Below are 24644 nucleotides of genomic sequence, written 5' to 3'. Positions count from 1 at the left end.
ATTTTGCTCATATCCACTGACAACTTCAAAACTAATTTTCTGCCACTCCTTTGCAAAGTAAACTCAACATTCCATAAAATGGAAGCCTGAAATGGCCACAAACGTAACATCTAGAGCTAGAAAATAAAGATTCCTTGGCTGATAAAGGAAATAAACCACTTTAATATATGTTGACATTATATGCCAAGCCTACAAACATGTGGATTCCCACACAGAAGCCCAGCTCTGGAGATAAGCACAATCTCTATCGGCACATTCAATAATATATTTGTAGCTGTTTGCATAAAGGATCCATTTCATAATATTTTTGTTAGCAACCATCCGATATTGATTTCCAATGGCAATAATTTCAAAGACGGGACCATGTAAAAAAGTATCTTGCCTCCACAGTGTTAGATTTAAGAAGCCAACACTGTCATAGTAACAGTACATCTGTGCACCAAATCTTTGTTTAGATAAAGTCATTTGCTTATTCGAATTTATGGCAGAATTTATATTGCTATCTACAAATAGATATCAATAGTTAAAGAGATTTTATAGCATTTTGACATGCAATATGCTATGCAGGTTTTAAAGGCTCTGGAAAATGGATGAACTATGCAAGCTGAACAACTTTCCACTTGTAAAAATGCTTCTCAAAGTACAGAGGACTCAGATTTAAAACTTAGTCTTACTTGTTTAAGCACATGCTCAAATGTGGATGGGTTTTTCATATTTTAATCTTGACAGAACAATGCAGTCTCCTCAGAGCCAATGCTAAATGGAAAAATGATAGACATCTTATTAGAGAATACAATTTAAGTAATATGTATTTTTAATGCTTCACTTAAGCAATACTATTTTACGTTTTCAAATACATAAAAAACTCTTTCCATTGTTGATTTATATTACAGCCTGCACTGCACAGATTCTTATAAAAACAAGATTTTGAGTTGATTTAAGTTTCTAACATGTTCTAAGAGTTCTATTATATATGCCCCAAACGTGGTGTGATGGATCCTATTTTTATGCTATGCTTCCTTTTTCACAAGTGTAATTTCCATTTGCCAGATAGCAACTCAGATAAAAGCACTAAAATAAAAATAAACTTATATACAAAACTCTTTGAAAAGGATAATTTATCTTTTGGAATAGTCAGAAACCTGAAGAATAATCTTCGATTTATACAAATAATAGAAAATTTCCTAAATAACTTTTGCTCCTGGGAAGCTTCCAAGCAAGTAATTCGCAAAATATGACTTTCTCCATTGGAAAGGTTATAAAAATTTGTTTGTTGGAGGTAGGGAAGGAAATGTAATTAAAGGCTAAATTCAGGCTCACATTTCATTTTAACTAAAAGAGTATGTGTGATTTGGATATAAGTCACCTAAGTACTTCCTTTTTTTTTTTTTATTTTTTAAGGCAGTGCACATTGTCAGCAAATCAGAGTATCCAATAGCAGAAGTACATCTGGCTGAGACGAATATGCCAGGTAACCTTAAATAGAAACTCTAAAGCAGTTAACTGTGTTGCAATACTGGGCTTTGCTGGTAATACTTATCAAAAGTTCCCCTTTGTAGCATTTCTATAAAAAATAAAAAGGGAAGAGGTAAAATGAATGCATAAAACTTGTTGGGGTTTTCTGTATTTATAAAAAAATCCCTTTGCAGTTGGAAATGCTTACAAAGGCATATATAAAATACAGCAACTCCAGTTATTTTTAACTGCATATGGTCTACATAAAATGAAGCTATAGATCATGGAAGCTATAATGAAGGCAAGTTAAAAACCATAGCAATTCAAATACTTTATACTTTGAATTCATAATGTCTTCAGGTAATACTTCAACATTCAAAGAACAAACAAAACAAATTTCTTTGTTATTGGTCATAAAAAAAATATTAATTTGTTCCCTTGGTAATTATTTTAATTATATGAGTGGAATCCTCATCTCAGATACACTGCATGCATGATTTTACATTTGTTCCAACTTTTATTTGCACAGAACTTGACTTGACAAGACATATTGTGGGTATTTACACTGTGTGCTACATTTTACATCAAAATCAAGTTCTGGATCCTCAGTGTCTCAGAAGTCACTTTTAAACTGAGACAAAGCATTCAGGTCTGGGGCTGAGCACTCAGCTTAAAAAAGCCTTTTTTCCTCAAAGGCAAATACTATATGCAAATAAATCAAACCCCAAATTTTGGTGGCCAGCTACTCTGAATATATCAAGAGACAGTTTCACATGAAGTGACCTGAAACCTTGGTTCTAATCTTCAATATGTCTTGGAAATGCCCTTTTTTAGCTTCATTCTGTCTTCATTATTTCAGCAACGTTATGCATAAAGCAAGCTACTACAGAATATGAATAAAAATGGCAGACTCTGACCTGAAGTGAATTACCACAGAGAAAAAGACAAAAGGACTTGTAAAAGAAGGACAATGCACCAGGAAAGTATGCTTGGACAGATGTGTCATTAAATGTACACAATTCATTTGCAAGCTAAACCATTTCTCCGTACTTTTAAAGTCAAGTATGAATTTTTAACTATTCTATCAAACACGTTTAAATTTTCAACTTAGAACAAATGCAATGTCAAAGAGAGACACCAATCCAGGAATCTCCTGCAGGATTCCCTTTATTATACAGCACTCATACTCTTTGAACAAAAAATAATTTTATTTTTGGCACATATATTTAATGTTGTGAGGCTAAATCCTCCAAATAGTTGCCTGCACTGATACATCTTGGGGTTTAGTAACCTTAGATACTTTAACCTAAAGCTCAGTGTGAGTTGTGCAAACTAAAATTATGGATCTCTATTCATTTTCCCAGTTATTTCCCTCCAAATAATCCCTTTCGTCTGATCCCTAAGCGAAAGACTAAAAATATGTTTGTATAGAAATTGTAGTGATAACAACCTTGGCCTGTGCTTTAGCCTATCATATCCCAAGTGGTATGAAAGAACTTTAGCTAAGGTGAGCTGAAGGGCATATGTGCTTTCTGAAATAGTTCAGTAAGTTTTGCTTGAGCCACACAGAAAGAGCAGAGAGATATACTGTGCTGCACACCCACTCCAAACTTATAGAATATTGATGAATCTCTGGCTAGCTAAAAGCTTAAAATAAATGTCTGGATACAGCTTCTCCTTGATGCTACAACATATGCCTCTCACACATGCTAATGAAAAGGTAAGTGCACAAATCCCCAGGAATCCAGGTGCAACGCTACCCCAGGAACAGGGATTACACTATATAGAACACTCCTCATGTGGTGGATCGTAACAGTTTCATAATGTAATAAACTAAACCCCGACATAGTGACTACATTCAGAAGAGGTAGCACCTTAGGACCGTACTAAGGCACATACACACAGCTGGAGGCTGGCTCTTTACTCATGACGGTGATGTGTTACTCGCTGCCGTCAGCCCAATTGCAGAAGTAAGGCATGTGAAGTGCAGTTGAGCTGGACACTTCCATTTGAGGCTGAAATGTCAGGATTCTGACAACTAAATTGGAATAAGACGTGTCAATAGATTTTAAACATGTCCTGCGACATACATGCAACACTTTGCTCAATCTTTTTCATTTACCCCTTTTTATATGCTTTAAATCATAAAACACGTTTTGTAAATCGTTGGCCCAGCATTTGTGTAAATGCTCTAGTGATAGCACAGTCTGAGACTAGATGTTGCACAGACTGAACACCTGAGCTTGGTTTTCATATGCAAATATGCAAAATGGCTAAATGCCCATAAAATATTTCTGCCTATGCAGAGAGAATTCAGACTTTTCCATGGGTGACAGTGGCAGAAACTTCTTAATAGCAGTGTAACACAAGTCAGAGAACAGAGGAAAATTTGACCAGAAAAACTGGTACAAAGCTATTTTTATATGAAAGAAAGGCATTAAATACCTATTGGATATGCACATGAGGAGTAGGAAGGATCTTGGTCTCTGATGTGTGGTCCACAGGACTCCCACGCAGTTATAACCAGGTGTAGCCAGTAAGTCAGCTTTATCAGGGGCCCAACATAAATGCTTCCATACAAACACTTGTGGCATGGGGAATAAACAAGAGTTAAGAGATGCACACATGCCTGCAGGGTATGATCTTATTGGCATCACAGAGATGTGGAGGGATGGCTCCTATGGCTGGAGTGTTGGAATGGAAGGATACAGGCTCTTCAGGAAGACAAAGCAGGGAAGATGATGAGGACAGGGTGCTGCCCTCTGTGTCTGTAACCAGCTGGAGAGCATGAAGCTGGCCCTGGAGATGGATGAGTACCTGACTGGGAGCATACAGGTCAGCATTAAAGGGAGGGCAGGGACAGGCAACATTACAGTGGGGTTCTGTTACAGGCCACCTGACCATGAAGGGTGATGAGAAGCTCAGTATGATCCGGCAGCGTGTGTCTGCAGTCCAGAAAGCCAACTATATGCTGGGCTGCACCAGAAGAAGCATGATCAGCCAGCTGAGGGAGGAGATTCTTCCCTTAGCCTGGAGAAGATTCTGGGGAGATCGTAGAGCAGCTTCCAGTGCCTAAAGAGGCCAACAAGAAAGCCGGAGAGGGGCCTTTTTTACAACGGCATGTAGGAATAGGACAAGGGGGAATGGCATTAAACTGAAAGAGGGGAGATTTACATTTGATATCAGGAAGAAATCCTGCACTGTGAGGGTGGTGAGGCACTGGCATAGGGTGCCCAGAGAAGCTGTGGCTGCCCTATCCCTGGGAGTGTTCAAGGCCAGGCTGGATGGGGCTCTAAGCAAGCTGGTCCAGCAGCATGTGTCCCTGTCCATGGCAAGGGGGTGGGAAGTAGGTGATCTTTAAGGTCTTTTCCAACCCAAACAATTTTATGATTTCATATTTGTCTATCTTAGATGGGGCTCTGAGTCACCCTTGCTTGGTGCTGCATTTGTGCCTTCACAGACTGGGCGCCTCAAGGCAGTATCTTTCCCATGCAGGGGATCATGAATTCACAACTATCTGCTAGGATATAAGCAGGGGAGGATGAGGCTGAGTCACAGCAGAACTGATAACACCCACTTGGCGGCTGGATCTGGGGGAAACAGTCAGATAAGGGGAAGAAAAGCTTAACTCGTTACTTTCCCACCTCCCATTAACCAACATCCAGCTCTAAGTCTGTAATAGTGGCCAAGGAAAAAGGCAAGAACTGCACTGAGACCTGGATGGTCCCTAAACTCCCTGGCGAGTCTCCTGGGGCGAGTCTTCAACTCATCAACCCCTTCATTCTGTAGGAACTGCCAAAAGCAGTAATCTGCACAGGGACTTGCAGTAACAGTCTCCGAGACCCTGAGATGTATTCTCAGACCCCCCGGGTATCACTAACCACCCTTCAAGAAAATCCAGTCCCATGGGTAAAGCCTCAGGAAATCAAGCTCAGCTTGTGCCCTGGGCTGTTTTCCCGTCCCAGATGTGAACAGGGTTACATCCCTCCATCTTGTGCAACCTTACCAATTAATTTGGGAACTGTCAGTCTCCAGACAGATTGTTCTTTCATCCTGAATTACCTGCTGGCCTTCCTTGCTCCCTTTCCACCAGCTTTTGCTTTTGAAGGACCATCAACCATTGGTCTCTGAGACTGCCTTTTTTTTATGCCTCTCACTACTAGTTGTGATCAGAGATGGCAGATTTTTTCAATGAATGAGACACACCATCTTTAAAGAATTTCAAATAAATCTTTTAAAAGTTAAAAAAATGAGCCCCACAGATGCCCAGATGACTGCACAGATGTGTGACCCAGCTTTGTTAAAAAACAACTAACCAAAACCTTGAACCAGAATCAGAAAATACTTTTCTTTCCCCTTTGTTTGAAAAACACTGGTTTGGTTTTTTTTTGCTATGTTTTTTGACTTTTATATACTTCTGCCTTCACACGTGCAAGTGAAGTGCTGAGTCACAAGGAAGTTTTCCAGCGCAGTTCTGTGCCTCTGAGAAGTTCATAGCTCTAAAATCATGTTCACATAAAACAACTGCATATTTGGGTGTTTCTCTGGGCTCAGTTTGGCATCTAGGCCTTTGGAGAGCTGTCCAAGACAACAACAAACTCCTGCAGCATCTACATGATCTGACCCCACCTCACCAAAAAAGCACAGAGGTGCCAAGGTGCAGCTCCTGTTCCATATCCCCAATACCACTTGCTGCAGAATCAGGGGGTGAAACCCCAAGTGATGGCCGATTCCACCTCACAGGCTTGGGCAGAGAGACAGACAAGCATAATAACCAAACCAAATCCTTCAGCTCTAAATATCCTTGCTTCTCTTGTTTCTTTTCCCCAAAATCTTATCATGTGAATGCAGCATAGTTTTTTGGTTTAATAAGAATAATAATGGCTCAGAATACAGGAAAATGACTCACATGGAGCTAGTCCAGCTCTCCTAGCTGGTTTTAGTCAGGTCACGATGAATCAGATGACCCTTATCTTAGTTAAAGACTATGAACAAAAACCTCTCCCCTCTGCACTCTGGTCAATTTGTATTACATTATGCAGCTTATCTCCTTCCCCTCTCGCATTTCCTAGCTCTTCATGTCTGTCTATTACCTTCTCTGTGAAATTTCCCGTGCATACGTCCCTCCTGAGTTCACCTCTGAGCAAATCCTCTTCTATGCTCTTTAATTTCCCCTTGTCTTATACCTTTTTCCACCTTCTTTGTCTTGTCTGAGCCTCAGTTTTATTGCTCTTCTAGTTTAAGACAAATACTGCCATATGATTTCTCGCGTGTTGTTACACACGACCTACATCCCACCCAAGCCAAAATTACTTTACTTGCTTTAAAACCCTCAGTGGATTTGTAACGTGGACCCTTGAGAGATTTCAGCTGTATCTGAAAATAAAGCAGAAAACAGACCCTTTCTTATTCTTTTATCGTATTCATAATACAAACTATGGCAACAGTTTTCTAACCAGGGATGCAAAACTGGTTTTGTCCACTTCTTCCTGCAATAAAAACAACAGATCAAATAATAAATCCCACATTAGTGACCTTTCTATTCCCTTGGTAGTGCATTTCTGGAGACCCTGGCATATATTATAAAGAAAATAGTAGCTGAAAAAAAAAAAAAAAAACAAATGAAAGGAAAAATAATATTTAGCATTGTTATGTGAAAGAGAAGTCATCACAGGTCTGGCTCCAGAGCAAGAGCTAACCCAGCTTAGCTAGAAAAAGACATGTTCCCGTAACAAGGGAACAGTTTTTGTTTCACATTTCTGGCTTTTTTGCTCAGAGACTGAGGAAAACAAGGAGACTGCAAAATAGCAACTAACCTGCGTTACACTTGAGTAAACTAAGATTAAGAAACAAAGTGGCAAAAAGCATTGGTTAAATCAAGAAAGGATTACACAAGCTTATGGATGATCAGCCTAAAAATTCGGTTGTCCCCAACAGCCAGCCGCAAACTCAGAAAGTCCCTTAAACACAAATTACCAAAAGCCAGGAAGGCATACCAAACTCCTATTCTTACACGGCTTCCCGAACTAGCCACTCTCAGAGACAGGGTACTAGGCTAGAGGGAATTTTGGTTTGGCCCAGAGTATCCTTTCTTACATTAGCAGTTGAAGATCACTTGCTAATCTTTATTAAGAGCATTCTGGAAGCACCAGGGTAAAGCCATGCAGACCTACTGACTCCTGCTCTCTTGCTCTAACCTCTTGCCTGCACTGTCTCACCCTCTGCCACAATTCTGCAAATATATTTGAAAGACAGGGAAAAAAATATTACTGCAATATACCCCAGTGGTAAAACTATGTAAAAGGTTTGCCACACCTTGTATTCCAGTCTCCCTTTCTTGCATTGATAGCTTTTAGTGTTTGAATGGGGCTGGACTGGGTGAAAGCTTGGGTCAGTGCATATTCATTCACAATGAAAATGGGTGAGCCCTCACTTCTCTCACTGTCAAGGGTGCCTTCTGCAACCAGCATCTCCAACACTCCCATCTGTCTACTCACACCACATCTTTTTCAGAGCAATCCATGAAAGATGCTAGTGCATTGCATGCAGAAGCACATGAGAGAAGAGCGAGTGTATAGCTGCTTCCCTATAATTACCGTCTATTGCTCTACCTGCGGATAAGGATGGGAATAAAATAGCTTTCCCCTTTTCTCTGAAGAACCTCCAATTTTCTGCTGTTCAAAATTGTGGGTAGCAGACAATCAAGTTGCAAGTACACCAGTGTGAAGCTGCCATTGCGTCACTGTCTTGCAGACACTGTTACAAAACTGAGGCAAGACAAGGCTCTGGGAGGTTCATAAATGTTTCAACATAACCTGAACAGAGTTACACAGAAGCCGGGTCTAAATTGCGAGATTTCTGGATTTGACTACATACAGCTTGAAAGTCAGTCTTTCAACCCTGAGCGTAGAAAATCTTGTCAGCCTTTAGTTGGTACGCACTGGATGATTTGTATTGAAGACCTTGCTGTATTTTTAGGTTCATTCAGTTAGAATCAAAGACAGCTTAGGGGAGACAAGCACACATACAGAGAGTACAAAAAAAAAAAAAAAAAAAAAAAAAAAAAGAAAGAAAGACAGGGAAAAAAAAAAAAAACACCACCAAACCCACAAATTAAAAAAAAAAAACAAAACACAACCACTTGCACAAAACCCCTGTGAATGCAAGCTGCAAGCCATGGTTTGCTGAGTTTAAATCCAACTGTAGTTACTAGTTATCTGCAGTTCTGATAAATATTCATGTATCATATGTTCGTATCTGACTACAGGAAAAGAAAAGGGATTCAGAGAGCTCTGCCTGCCCTACGAGCTTTTTATCTGTGCTTTACTAACCTCCTTATACTTAGGAAATAAGACCGTTTCTTTGTTCAGACTTTTAACACTTTTAATATCCTTGCAGATTCAGCAAACCTTTGTTCTAAAATGCTTTGTGCCCATTAGGGCTTTTGATTATAGATTACACCACCATTTGATTTTTTTGTTTTGTTTGGTTTGGTTTTTTTTCTCATGGGCAACATATTCCTCCTTCATTGAGCAATATTCAGAAACTTGGAAATCTAACCTGTGTTTTAGTCTCAGGACAGGCACATTCTTATGGTAAAAACCTCCCCAATTGAACTTGGGATGCATTCAACTCTTGTATGGTTGATACTTGGCCAGGTTAATTATGCAGTCACCCCAAGTAGAAGAGGACAGCAGGATACATAAGCATTTTTCAAAGACTTGTTTTTAGTACAGAGACAGTTTTCTGGAATCAAATAAAGAAAACTGAGAATGTCTGTGATTTACAGTGAACTGGCACTCTGAAAATACAAGGATTTAAAAGATCAACAAGGCCAAATTTGCAGTCATTTAGGGAATGATTACAGCATGCATCTACATATCCAAGTTTAATCAAACTACCTTGGGTACCAGCAGCAAAAATAAAGCAGTGGGCTTCAGCATGAGCTGGACAAGCCTGTTTGGGACCCTGGATGTCTTCTCAGGCAGTTGGCCTGAACCAAAGTCCATGCTGATATGGCTCCATTGCCACTGGCATGCCTGCAAGCCGAATTAAAAGGAGCTCATTTGGGTCTATGTATGCTACAGTTGTTTTCTGATGGCTTGTGGAGAACAGGATCAGGCCTCCTACCCCCTCCAGCCACACCATTAGCACATGCGGCTGACATGTCAGCAGGGTCCTTGCCTTGGCGTCCCATACACACAACAAAGAGGACAATGTCCTGCCTTCGTATGGATTTGTAATGCAATAGATGCCCCCCTTCTTTTAGTCTGGATGACTATCATGAGTTTGCCATGTAAAATGAAAACAGCTTAATGCAAACAGGATGCCAGCCCTCAGTATTTAAGAATCACGAGCCAGAATCCAGAAAGTCAGAAGATTGGCTTTAAAATCATGGCAGTTCAAGAGACAAGAATTGTGCTGGTTTTAATTGTTCTGCTGTAACTCAACTCACATTTTTAAGCTTTTTCTTAGTAAACACATGGGCTGGAAACATACTTTTAAAAGGACTACACATTCAGATTAACAACCTTACTCCAGCACTTGGGGCTTTAGGGAAAACAGCAAATATCACAAGACTTGTGCTAAAATTGCAAAAGTTGCCAATGCTTAAAAATAAACCCCCAAATTTGGCTTAAAACATGAACTATTTATTAACTAAATCCTACACTGTCAAGCTAGCTGGTGATTCTGAACGCCTCTAAGCAAACTACAGACACCTTAAAAAGATCTGATTTCTCAGAGGGCATATGCTCAGTTACTGCAGTTTAGGCCAAAACTTTCATGAAAAGAATGCAATGATTCCAATTTAACATTAGCTATAAGGTTTGGAAATTATTCTTTATGAACTCCCAAGATCTCTTCAGACATCAGCAGCAGCTTCAAATTTGTATTTAAGCATTTCCCACAGCCCACATACATGCACGATCTTTCTCCCTTTCCCCGTTCTTTCACCATCTCTGCTGGTCAGAAGATAAAGCAATCGTTGTCATCTTCTACTAATACTAAGAAAGGCAGCAAGAAATAAAAAATCAAGTCCCTGTCATATCCCATCGAGCACGCTGGCTAGATACGGATGTCTCGCCCCCATTTACAATCTGAACCAAAAGATTTGAAGCCAAGAAAGCAGCTGGCACAATAAAAACAGTAAAAGCTCTAGCTGGCACCTCACGCTGACAATGACTAGCCAAATCTCCATGGGGAAAAATGCCAATATAGATTTCTGTGACAAAAACAACAAAATAGATTTTTGTCAATGTACATAGATTTGACAGGAAGTCAGACAAATCTATCAATAATGAGTGACATATATCTGCAATATTCCCAAACAAAATGGTACATTTGAAGACAAACTGAGAAAATAACTAATTGTGTTACACATGACACATATTCATCTGGACTTTTTGATAACAACGCTGTAACTCATTAGTGCAGGTTACACTGCAGTTATCCTCGGAAAAATTGACCAGATATACCAACATATTTCATATTTAAGTCCTTTTCAAAGCATCCTTCAAAACACTATTATTTCAGAAAGGAGCAAATTACTTCTGAGACTCTTGCAGTTAAAATCAAGTCTTTATGAGATGGAAACCTGGATTTCTAACTCTGGCACAAACTTCTTAACAAGCACCCTTATTTCCACGCTTAGAGGGTAGAAACAATTATTAAAAAGCGGACACCAAAGAGCTGCTATATAGTCTTTTTCATGAGAGATTACATGTAAGATATAGTATAGTGCCATACAAATGAAAATATTGCTAGTGCTGTGCTGTCACTGAACAAAATTTGCAAGAAATTGCTATTTATTTTACAGCCAGGTGCATGCTACATCATATGGAGCCCATGAGAACCAAGTGTCTCTGCTTTTGGAAAGACTGCTCTGTGAAAAGTTTAGCCGGGCACAGGGGGAGGAGGGAAGTAACTATTTACAAACTTCCATAGCTGATAAACTGAATCTAACTTAGTGCTTATGTATTATAAGCATCAAAAACAGCATAGTGCACCTTAGTGGGTAAATGGTGATGAATTAGGTGTCAAAAGTCTCCAGGAACACAGATTTTTGTCCAACTTTTGGCCAAACTTGGGACAGATTCTGACAGAACTAGAAAGACATGATTGGGGGTTCAGAAGCCACTGTGATTGGCTTGAAGTAAGCGTCTAGCAAGACAGCTATGCAAACAGATGGCAAGACCCAGATAGAAAATGTTTTTTAAGTGCAAAGCAGAAACTCATGAAAAAAATGTCTTACTCATACAAATTCTATAGTCTTCAGAAACATCTGAAGTAGTTCTTACACATAAATGAACTAGATGAGCCAAAGTCATCTCTACTTCGGAGAAAGTGTGTCAGACATATTGCCCTGACTTACTATGAAGCATGAACTGCCCCGTATTTCAGAATAAACTATAAAAGTAAGAAAGCTCTAAAAAAATGTCCCAGCCACAAACTCTCAGGCATTTATTCTAACAATAAAACAGCTTTGAAGATTTGGGAAGTCCCTTTTCTTATACAGTTCACTGACTGATGGAGAAGATCACAGGACCTGACCTGCCATACTCATACCACAGAAGCCCTCAAGTCAACAACTAAACCATGGCAGAGAAGCTTGTAGAGACTCCCTGAAACATACAGCTCTTCTGTAATAATTCATGAATACAGTGCTTTGATAGTCGTGACATTTACAGCCTAAACATATTAGTAAATTTAATAGCAAATCATACAAAAAGCAACCAAGAAAAGGAGGATGCAATAAAACCACCGTGGAGCAAATATTTTAGGGAAAACTAGTAAGAGCCAGTGGCTGAGCCATTTCCAGCAAAGCCTACATTTTGATTTGGACCCAAAGGGCCAAACAAAAGAAGAGGGAAGAAATCTATGGCAGGTTTAAAGTAAATATATTTCTTAAGAGAAAACTTTAGGAGGAACCAGGGTAAAACTTAGGAGTGCCTAGAGGCAGGCGCCGAAAGCAATAAATCTTGACCTGAGGCCATACCTTTCCACAATTGTTTTCAAGACCTGTTTTTTGTTGGGTTTTTTGTTTTGGGGGTGGGGTTGTTTGGGTTTTTTTCCCTCTACTGGATAAATACAATAAATAAATAAATAAAATAATAACATTGTATAGTTTAGTGTGTAGATACTTAATTCCTGTTAACTAAAACCAGTGACATAGTACCTAAATACCTCTGATGGTCTCTGCCCATTTACTTAAGAGAGAATTAGTCATTACTTCTGTTTCGAGAAGTTTGTCACCCATACCCTGCATGCAAACAGACATCGACAGACAAACTCAACTGGGTGCCAGGAGAAAAGCTCAGATGCCCAGTTCAGCAGCTGGAAGGAAGTGGTGGATGCTGTGAGCCATGACCCACAGCCGAGCTTGAACAGAGGTATGGCCAGGCACAGACTATGATAAGGCCCTCAAAAGCTATACAAAAGAAGCAAAGATAAATGTGTTTGAGACGAACCTTTTCTCTGAGTATTTTACACCCTCCATTTTATTTCATTTTTTAGTGGCTTTATCAAAAAATACAAAACTGTAGTTTTGAATACATTCAGTTCTGCAAGGTAATTTCCTCTTCTAAATGAAAAATAGGGGAAAAAAATAAGTAATGCTTTAATTTGTTATTAGGAGTAATTACTGCTTGGCCTCGAGGGGTTACTTCTACATTGGTTTTAACAAGAAACCCATTTAACATATATTTATCTTTGTAAATTGTCCTGAATGATCAGCAAATACCTAATCATCTGCAAAAAGCTGTTTAAAACATCCTTACCCTGATAACAGGAAATTACAACCTATGAGACCAAAGAACCTAAAGTGGTGGTTTAAATCATGATAGACATTTGCAAGAAGGCAAGAAGTAGCTATTTTCACATGTTTTCTTCAAATCTTTTTCTTTGGTTATTAACACATCAGAAACAGATCTATTTTATTCCACCCGTAGCTGTGCATGGCAAAGACAGGCAAGACCCTGCATCTGAAGGCTTCCAAAATCCTTGAAGAAAGGTTAGTTTGTATGCTGAACCACCTAGGCAAGGCACAAACCTCTGGTCTGGATTTTGAGAGGAATTAAGCCAGGATTAGACCTTACAGGAGGCTCATGAATGCTGCAGATGAGCAAAATATCATATATGTAGAGAAAGTATACCAATATTTGAAGAGCAAGGAGGTCCACTCAGACTTCAAACCTTTTGTATTTCAATTAATTTCAAATTTCTTTTTTGCATTATTCATTGAAGGCCCTGTGACATGGTTAGAGGTAAAAAAGAGACTAAAATTGACCTCACAGCTCAGCTTTGATACATGAAAACAGACGTGAATGCCGCATCATCCCTCTGTTCTGCTTTCTCGGCTCATGTGAGCAGACCGGTGACGGAAAAATACAATAGTTTTCCTCTCTAGGGATTAGATAGCTCAAGGGATTGGTAAAATGACACAAGCCTTTCAGTCCTAAATCAATTACTCAGAATTGACTCAGGTTGTTAGTAACTGAGTTCGTTTGTTTGGCTACATAAAATACATAAAATATATTCACTCTCACAATTAATGCTATTTTTGCTCAGTACACACCAGACACTAGAGAGGTTTAAAGGGTATCTTCCCACATTTTCCTTATGTCTTTGAAAGTCTAATGACACCAAAATCTAGAAGCAAAACATGGAAGCAATCATTACTGTTTGTAGCTAAAAATACCTACATTCTGGACAAAACACCCTCAAAAGTTTCTTTACAATGTCTCTGAAGTTAAACAAGCTCAAAACAAGGACTGCTACTACAAAAAGCCTCACATGAGCAGGTCTAAGAGCTTGTGTTATGAAAATTTCAGCAAATCTGTTTCCAAGGCATTCTATTAATGTGGAACTAGTGTTTCTTTTCTACAACAAAGGTAAATAATTTTCACACAAATATACCTTTGATGAGGCTTAAAATATTCCTTAACTCCATGTTAATTCATACAGGCACGATAACGAGCCTGTAAATATCCAAGTGCAGGTAATGTTATTCACTAACATCTAACAATAACCACCAGCTCTGTGATGCTGAGCTGAGCATGGATGCAGAATAGGAGTATAAAACAGCTGAGTATTTGAAGGGAAGTGTTCCCATGAGAGAAACAAAAAAGTTTTCAAAACTTTCATAAACCTCAGCAAAGTTTATATTTGGTTTGAGGAATGCCAAACGAAAAAAAGAAGTGAGGGGAAAAAAGGGAGGAAAAAGAAACCAAACAATTCTGGTTCTTATTTTATCTGAAGTGGTTCAACCGTCTTCTTGTTAATCTGCATGAGCTTGCTCTGTGCTGACACTTGGCAGCCAGGGGTTTTCATACCAAAAGTGGATGATCACAAAGCAAAAAACCCCTCTAAATAACAACTCTTTTGCATATTTAGGTCACACAGAACTACAGAGAGACTTCTTTCTACTCTTACAGATTTATTCCAGTCCCTAAAAATACAATCATTTAAGAGTTGGGTCTGCAGCGGAATAATGCAAACAGAAGCACTGGTTCCTGGAGCAAGACCCATTGTGATGGGGCAGGTAGGACAGGGGGATGAGGGAGCAACACTGCTGTTCTGCCCAACCCAGGGAGCAGGCAGTACACACCTCCTGCTGAACCTGAAATCCAGATCAGCTCTTGGGACCAGAGCCTGCTTCATCAGAATTAGGAAGTTCTGTCTACCAGAATGCAGGCAGAAACCTCTATCTGTATCACTGACAAAATGCATGAAGGACCAGAAGCAATACATATATTTTTTTTCAGTTGGACAGATGAAAATATGCTTTCTGTAGAAAGTTCAGAAACTGTTCCCTTTTTTTTTTTTGTAAGCAGAGGTGTACAGGTATGGACACATGCGGACAACAGCAGCAGACTTTTCAGGTCAAACATTTTTAATACTTTTAAAATCTGTGTTCTGCTTCCCTATTTGCACGGGATATTCTGTGCAGACAGGACAAAGTCTTAAATCAGTTCAGTAGCAAAAGCAGAGAAAATCGGTGAGACAGGTTTCAGATGAGAAACTGGCGCCTGCGACCCAGAATCAAGTGATGAAACCCAAGTATGGGGTGGCATCACAGCTAAATCTATGCAGGTAAGACTTTCAGGTAGGGATGATCTGCTGGGGTGAAAGAGGTTGGGCAGCATTGAGAATATAAGAGGCATTACAAGCACCAGCCATGATTGTAGAAGTCTTTTCCACCCAACCCTGACTTTTCCAGAGCCTTTCACAGTGCCACTTTAAGAAAGAAAAAAAAAGACTCTGCAATGATGCAAGGGTTCACAAAAATCCTTTAGAAAGTAACATAGCTGATGAGTTTGCAGCATACTCCCATTAACTCTCACATGCCTCAAGAAACCAAAAAGGAACTTACAAACATTTGGAGGTAAGAAACATGATTTAGGAGAGGGGATTAGATCGTTAGTATCTTGTAATTTCCACAGCCACTTAACATCTTCAGTCCTGACACAGAGGGCTAAAGCAAGCGTGGCATTTCCACAGAAGAGTAACTACTGACTCTGTATCTGATGCTTGCATTTCAAGGTCCATTTTAGGGCTCGACTGTCCTGTGGAACCACAGGCATGCACTGCCAATGTCATTCACCCTGTAAATCAGAAACTGCCCTGGTGCATTCATGTGTAGTAATTATTTTAAAGGATTTATGGCAAGGCCTGCTTTCACACCACGGGACTTGCCTGAGCTGCAGGAATGACATTCCAAGCTTTTATTTATTTCTTTATTTGCCAGACCCTTAATGTTATTCCTCTGTAGCTTTTTGGCGCATGAATTTATAGCACTGTCTAAAACTCTAATACTTCTCTTTGAATATACGTGTGGACGTTTCTGATCTCACTTTAATTGGGCATGCTTTAGGCTCACATAAAATATTAACATCTTAGCCAATGAAAGTTAGCGCCCAAAGCTCATATGGTTCTAAAATTAATACAACCTTGTTTCTTGCTCACAGAAGCCACAAAAGATCAATTCCAGAATATTTTTTTTTTCAGTATCTGATAGCTCATTTTATCCAGGCAAAACAGTCTTGTTTCATGACCTTCTGGACACGCTGTGACGCACATATATTGCTTGCAAAGTTGAAATAAAGAGAGGATGAAACTACTCATATAAAGATTATTTGGGGAGAGTCTGACTATTCCTTTAGATGAACTTATTCTTAGGTACACTCACCTAATGATTTTTCCATCCAAGAAATCAAAAATTCTATTATTATTTTAAAAGTTAAATAACGTTGATAAGCTTTATTAGCTTAGTTTTCTCAGTAAGGGTATTGTCTCCAAGTACATCATACCCATCACCCCACAGGACAACCATATACAAAAGAATATTGAGAAATTCCCATTTAGAAAGTATGTACAGGTTTCCTAAACAAAGCAGGACAAGTAGAGGAATAAAATGCATCTGGACAACCATGTGATGGCATAGCTGCAGCAGGAGCCAGATTGCTGGGCACTGAGAATTTGCTCAGGAGGAATCAGAGGTGAGAAAGTTTGATGGTTTCATGATTTCTGGTGTTTACAAAGTCCCTAAAATATGCAGCTGCTCAATCGCAAGGATAGGACTGATGTTGAATTTAATAAACCAATTCACATTGTACAACTGCCTCAAAAAAATTGAGGTACTTATGGTATGCTCTAAAGAGGATCATATGCTGGACAATTCCTATCCATTGCGGAAGCCCCTATACATCAGCTGAGAAAGCCATAGGTGTCAGTAACATTGATCCATCAGCAAGGTCAGCCCTATAGATAAGTCTGCTGCATAACTGCTTATCTGGACCTCGAGGAAGGGTTAAGTCTGTCCCACACTGCCTCCTCCTCGAGGCTACTGCCAGGAACGTGAATTCACAGGCGGCCAGTTCACGTTCCTACTCCAACCCTTGTCAGAGCAATGAGCTATTGGGATTGCAATGCCTGAAAGTTACACAAATCACCACTGTCCTTTGCATTGTCATGACCTCCAGAATATTCTTTAATTCAGTTGGGTAGCTGTTCTCTGTCACCCCACCAGCAGAATCCAATCATTTTCAACAGTCTAAGACTTAGAGGTGGTTTTGCCACATGGCAACGATCACACGAATGTGATCATTCCTAGAACAGCCCGCAATGAAAGGGAAGTTTAAAGAGGTCAGGAAGTGTACTTCCATGGATTTCAGAAATGTGCTGAGGCACGGATGCACAATGTACTCAAAAGTACGTTTGCTCCTAATAGTACCACCATGTGGGTTCTCTTTACCAACTATATCATAGACACTAATTATTCATTTACTCAAAATGTATTTCTGCAGTTCTCCGATTTGATAGTTCTTCAAAGGAAAAGCACAAACTTTTTGAAACAGAGACAGCCAGGTTCAGAAACAAACCTATAAAAAGTAAAAAAAAAATTATCCTTTTTTTCTTTTTTGAGGGGGAAGGCTGCTTTGCAGCAAAAGGGACTTTTCCTAAAAAGAAAGCAGTGACTAAAAAGAAAATATGGACATTTTAAACTGTTATAGGAATGAGCACTTTGTAATATTTTCATTGTTATTTTTAACTTTTTCTATCTGAAACTTGAAAAAAAACTTTCACTGTGGGAATAACATTCAAAAAATTAAAACATTCATCATGTAAACTTCTGTTAACTCCTGACACCTCTCTTGTCCTCCCATACCACAAAAAAAAAACCCTCAAAATAAACAAGAAATTATGTTCTGACCCCTCCAGAGACTTCACAAACTCCTCTGGAGGTTTTGCCATTGCTATTCATTTTACACAGAAAGTTCTCAGATGCCTTTCTGATGGCTCCAGTGTGTAACCCTGAGATAGATAAGCTTAGAGCTGGGGAATCAAGTCCAAGTCAGGAATTTATGGGAAAGCACGCGGAGCAGATGGTGGAGGAATGAGAGAGGAAGGGAGCCACAGCTGAGAGAGAGTGAGTGTTGAGACTGTGTCAGATGGGAGAAGGAGGAAAATTATGCTGATCTAGAAATGTACAGTAGAACTCTTCAATACGAATTAGTAAATAACTAGGCAAAGATATCTTTTCCTTTCAGGTACTCCAGGGCTTCCATTTTCACCACATATGCACAATTAACATATTAATCCTCACTACACCCCTAACAGGAGAAAAGCAGAGTTACTGGCCTTTTACTGATCCTGGCATCCTCCTACCCAGTGCCCCCAAATCCCGTGTTTCAGGTCAGCTTCAACACAGTTCTCCCTAACTGGGACCTTTAATTCAGTTCTCCACCTATTGTTTACCATGGATCTTGAACTCCAATCAGGATGGTCTGAAGCTAGGTTTTCAAACAAATTTTTGTTTGGTTGGTTGGTTTTGGAGTGGGGGAAGGGGAAGCAGCATACCCTGTAAAATAATTCCAAAATGTATTTGTAGTTATAGTCATTGCTAATGACGGCCAGTGAAACATTAAGTTTCCCTCACTTCTTAATGTACCTGTTGCATGAATCAGTTATTCTCTTTGCAGTTGTAAGGGAATTAAAACAATGATCCTTAGTTCGCAAGATTGGTTATTGGGCCCAGACGTCCTTTTTGGTACACAGGTCACAACCTGAACTAACAAAGAAGATACATAACCTTCAAAAAGAAAAGGAGAAATTAAAAATAAAATAACAAAAAGGCTCTCTTCCTGCTTGTATTTTTAAAAATTTCTGCCTGTCCATTTTCTATATTCAGTTGATCTATAAGCCTGTTTCCACTGAAAGAAAAATCCCTCCTAAAGAGCATGGTACTTTTTAAAGCCGAGTCTGCCTGTGAGGCCAAACTGAGCAGTTGAAGAGCAAAGGTGAGCCCCTACTCCTTCACCCCCAAACACACAACTCCTCACAAAGAATAGAGCAGCCTCAGAGCAGCTCAACTCCCCTCTCCCCCCCCACCCCCCCGGGCAGAAATCTTTGCATTCCGCACTAACTGGTGATGCCTCAAAAGCGCAGTCAGGTAGCTCTGGTTTCCGATGCCAAGATATGCTGCACTCCCCTTTCTCACACTTCCCACCCCCAGCCTGATGACAAGTGGTGGGCAAAGAAGAGCCAAAATCCTTCTGCAGCAATGAAATGCTCTCAAGGGCCAGGTACAGATTTCCTTGCACTATTTCATATAGAGCAATCAGCCCCAGCATACCCCAGCAGAAGCTAAAGGTATCGCAGCTGTCAATAACATCACAGTCTCTGCTATTAAGCAAAAGATCAAAGTGACAGAAACTGTCCTCATTTCCACCCATCGGAGTCTCATAGTGAGAGCTGGCCTGGCTTCGTCAGGGAGCGGGCTGTCATACAGCACTGGAAAGCAGAATAACACAAATAGTATGAGCTTACAGTCTGAGATCTTGTGAAAAAAGCGATGCTGGAAAGCACATTTGGGAAACTCAGGAAGCAGTAGCTTGTGCAGAGCATCAGAATCTGTGGTGCTGCTCTGCAAAATTTTCACAACCCAAAAGGACATTTTCTCTCTCACACCATGAGTGAATACAGGCTATTTGTGATAAAAGGGGTGTTACAGGCTTTATGGTCAGAGTATTGATGGTAAGTTAGGTGCTTAAGAACACAGATCAGCATTACATTTTCAAAAGCATTTTTAGACACCTAAATGTTTTCTTTAAATCTGGTGCTGATCTCCACAAATATCCTGGGCTTTCCTTGTAACTCCTGACATAAACTGCTAGTCACATCCTCACAGGGGAAAACAAGCAGGCTTTCTGCTATTATGTTCCTACACTTCTGGACACAGTTAAAACCATAAATGAACCTAAAAGGCCCATTCCACCTGTGACACAGTAGGTGCTAAAATTCCTTTGGTTTTCAGAATCATCAAAATCAGAGATTCAAAACTAAAAAGTGATGAGTTTGAGTAGCAGTGCTTGATTCCTGTCTGCGGGTTAGAGCTGACAACATATTTTTACCCCTCGCAGACAGAAATTACTGGATGAAAGTTGTCATACAGAAAAGGCTAGACAACAGATCGTTCAGGTCACCCACCAGTTATTCCCCATGATACAACATGATCTTCTGGGAATATGAGGGACTACCCCAGTAACTATTGGAACTGTAGTTGCTATTTACCTCCAGTCCCAGTAAAAATTAAAAAAAAAAAGAAAAAAAAAATATTTTAAAGCGACAATCCAATGACTGCTGCACTCCAAAAAGCTGGAAAAGCTGATATGAGCGGCAGTCCGTTTCTAAATGGCATTTTCTAACTTTTGTGGCCTGAGCTTGAAAACGTCAATCAGAAATTTCCATTTTTCTGGAAGCAATATTTATCTTGCTCTTTGCCCTGCCATTTCAGTGCTTCATTTCAGAACCAAGACAAAATACAGAAATTAAGAAGTTTTTGAAAAATAGCAAGATCAGGACAAAAAAAAAAAAACAAAACAAAACAAAAAAAAACCCACCAAAAAACAAAAAAGCCCCAAAACCTAAAAAAAAAAACAACAATCAAACAAAAAAATCTCATCCTACATCAAAATGCTGTATAAATATTAATGAATTTTTCAAAATACCTATGAAATTAGAGTTTGCATTCTGGATGCTGGCTTTGATAGCCCTTTTTTTTTTTTTTTTTGTGCAAGCCAGTCTGCCCGTTCCTCATACAATTTCAAAGTTTTCAGCCCAAACAGAGCCTCCTTCTTGCCCACATGTGGCTGTATCTAAGTCTGTGCCAACTCACTTATACGTGTGGTGCAAGAGGGAGAATGAGAAATAACGATCGGGTGGTGAGGGGTAAAGGTAGCATTTCTTTTGACTACCAGGTGAAGTCAAGAGTGTGTTTTCAGGAAAAGTATCTTTGACAAGTTAGAGGTATTAATTCACCTTTAAGAGTGAGTACTGCTCTTCAGAGAAGGACTAAAAGATGATGGTGGATACTGAAAAAGAAAAAAAAAGTTTTTGCCTACTGGGGCCCTTACAATTAATTACAAAATAGCAATAGCCATAATGGCTTAATGAATTTATGGCATTAATGAAGACACGTTCAGAGTACTAAATACCATGCACTCTACATAAGAACAACACACCCACCCAGATTTAGGTACTGGACTCTTTCAGGTCTGCAGGAATGGTGTTCAAGGAGAACGGGAAAAAGAGCATAAGGGATTTCAAGGAGGAGATTGAGCCTATGAAGCAAACCATTTCAGACTCTACAGGAAGTGTGACAGACGGTTGGAAGATAAAAATGGGATAGAAACTGGAAAACGAAAGAAAAAACACTTTCCCATTTGTCCCTACCATCTACACAGATGAACAACGTTTCCCCATTTTTTTTTCTATATTAGATTACCTGATCCACTTCTCAGAAGGAGGGCAAATATTTCTATCCATATGGCAGATTTAAAAGTACACTGATGAACTACCTTCCTAGGTTTTTTTTGTTGTAATTATTTTAATCAGTTTCCAGATATATCTGTAGCATATAATTGTTTACCTATACTGTCAATGCTTCATACGCCAATAACAAGCTAGAAGTGAAATCACTGGTATGAGTGCTGAATTTTCTAATCATGTTATTGGTTGTAAGTAATCAACAAGCGAAGCTCAGGAAAAAAAAAAAATCACGATAGCTATTTTTAAGCCATTTCTAAGCCATTTCTTTATAAAGCAGCATGTACAATGTACATACCTTCACTTGACAAATCAAGAGAAATAACTTATTTCCCAGGGGAGTGTTATAACCCTGGGGATAAAAAAAAAAAAAAAAAAAAAAACCAAAAACCCCCCAAAAAAACCCACTAATTGTTACTGTGTTTAAGTATAGGAATATATTATTTTTCTAATATTCTAGTTGGCATCCTCATCAACACATCAGGGCCAAGATATAACACACTAAGTGTGGTAGACCTCTGCTTAAAAGCACTAACTGAGGTTGCTGAAGCACTTCACAACAGTCATAACAAAGTACAGTAACAGCAATCATCAACTTTTTTAATTGTATCCATCTCAGCTGTAGTCCAACACAGTACAGTTCACCATAGCAGCACTGAACTGCTATGAGCTGTTAATGTCAAATCCTACAGTAGTGTACTTCAGGGGGCTTGTAACTTTTTCTAAATGTACCAGATTGTTAAAAAATCATTGTTACATGTTTATCTGCAAGTAAATAATGAAGAGCCTGAGAGTTTTAAAAAATGACTTTTGCAATTACCAATAGTCTGGTTGACGTTTAACAGTTACTGTTATAATCCTTCCTGTATCAAAAATTATAGCTGATGTTAAATAAGAAGGCATGTAGCTTTACAAGCTCCCAAGTAGCCTGCCTTTAAAAGTCGCCACATGTCTCAGCAAGATGAGTAATTGTCCATCAGCCTATGGTTCATTAGGGATCAGAAATCAATTGAGTGGGAGGGTTCATCATAGCAGGTTATACAAACCTTGGCTGTGCTGGATTCCTGATGAATAGAGTAGTTGGGAAAGAGAAACTTTTATCTGATGGCTCCAAGGTAGTTAGGCTACCAACAACTATGTAGTATAAGGCTAATTGGGCTGGTAAGGAGCAGAGGTAGAGGACAGCATCCAAGCAGAGAATCAAATGCTCCTTTGGAGCTCCAGGGACAGCAGAAAGCCTGTCTGGGAGGATAACTGACTGTATAAATGAAAGTCTCATAAAAATTAACCAAGTAGAGAAATGTTCCTTAGATAAAAAATATGCTTTATAGCTGTGATTAAAAATGTGTTGCTGTAAATGGTGGCTGTGCATGTTACAGGCTAGTTTCAGCTTGGATTTTTATCGCCTATTAAAATTATTTTGGCCGAATCTTTTCTATGGATGATGCTTCCTCTCACATTCTCCCTCCACGGCTTCACTGTTTTAGAAAGTTAATGAATTATTATAAACCAGTATTTCTTCCCTCTTCCAGGAATCACAAGTCCTTCCCATTACCTCCTTATAAGCAAGCTTTTACTGTAGCCATCTGAAGATGGGGTATGTAAGAAAAGTTTGGCATCCATTTTACTGTTCTGTTATATACAAAAGGAGTCATGAAACAGGCAAATATTATAAAACGACAACAATTAAGAAAGACATTTTCGGGAAAGCAGTGATCTTCAGCAACAGATGAGCTCTCTTCCTGGTGCCGAAAATGCTTGATTTATACTCTTTCAGCAGAATGAACAGGATGAACTAAAGTGTCTACATCTGCTCAAGACTGCATGGCTTTAATCACTGCTAGCCTTAGTGGTCTGCATATGCTTGCAGAAATTCTTACAATGAGATGAATAAATACATGAAAGCATTTGCCCACATGATGGCACATAGCAGAGGTTCTGAATAGTGATGGATGAACCTCAAAGGAGATCATAGGTTCCATTTAGCTGAGTGCTTGCGTATTAGGGTTAAGAGCCCTAACTACATAAACCACTTAAGCCTGCAGAAGTGGACTGCAAACTGATGTGAGAACTACCTCTCCACTGCTCCTGTCCGAGTTTAAAATCACAGGGAGTCAGCTTTGGGTGTCACAAGTTCAGATTTTAAGAACTACCTCCAAACAAACAAAATTTGATTAGGAAGACTGGAAGAATCTCAGGTCACTTGTTATTGTACTGTCATTTACAACTTAAGCTCCGCAAATCTAATGCATGTTGTATACATGGACACCTCCAGGGAGTTTGATTTTCTACCACTCTGTTTCTGTCACTGTGGTGGAATGAGCCTATTATCTTCAATGCCATCACCATACAACACTGAGTATCTCATATTACTACAGCTATGGAATAAGCAGGTGGGACAAGTATAAAACTCATGGAAGACATCTGAACTTTTTTCACTAAATATAAAAAAATCTTCTGATGTTGTTTTTGTGGAGCTCCCAGGTGAGCTCAAACCAATGAACTCTTCCAAAGGAAATTGTAATGAGTGTCATTTGCCATTTTGAGGTTGCTAGTATTCTGCTTCCTTATTGGACACAGCCAGGAACTTGCTTATGATTACTCTGTTTCTCTGAACTAATACCCCAAGCAAGCAGCATCTATGCTCATATCTCACTTTCTATGAAAAATATGACTTTATTCATATGAAAGGTATTACTGCATCCTGATTTGTAGGACTACATCTGCAGACTGCATCCAAGAATACTGGAATAATTCCAAAGCCTCCCCATGATTTCAGCAAGCTCTGGATCTGGCTATATATGGGCTGCATCTTTATTACCCAAGCATGTTTAAGAGTAGGTAGACTTCTAAGACCTTGTGTA

The 24644-nt window shown here is 39.3% G+C and overlaps 1 long non-coding RNA gene across 1 annotated transcript in view; it reads right to left on the bottom strand.

The window, feature by feature from the left end:
* Positions 1 to 24644, bottom strand: part of LOC136011198 (uncharacterized) — a 104573-nt gene that overhangs the window by 3567 nt on the left and 76362 nt on the right. The window contains exon 3 of the long non-coding RNA XR_010611279.1: positions 675 to 756. This is a non-coding gene — a long non-coding RNA (uncharacterized LOC136011198). The remainder of the gene's footprint in view (positions 1 to 674; positions 757 to 24644) is intronic.

The sequence above is a fragment of the Lathamus discolor genome, chromosome 3 (genome assembly GCF_037157495.1).
Source record: "Lathamus discolor isolate bLatDis1 chromosome 3, bLatDis1.hap1, whole genome shotgun sequence".
NCBI lineage: Eukaryota > Metazoa > Chordata > Aves > Psittaciformes > Psittacidae > Lathamus > Lathamus discolor.
This window is presented reverse-complemented; position numbering and strand designations above follow the sequence as displayed.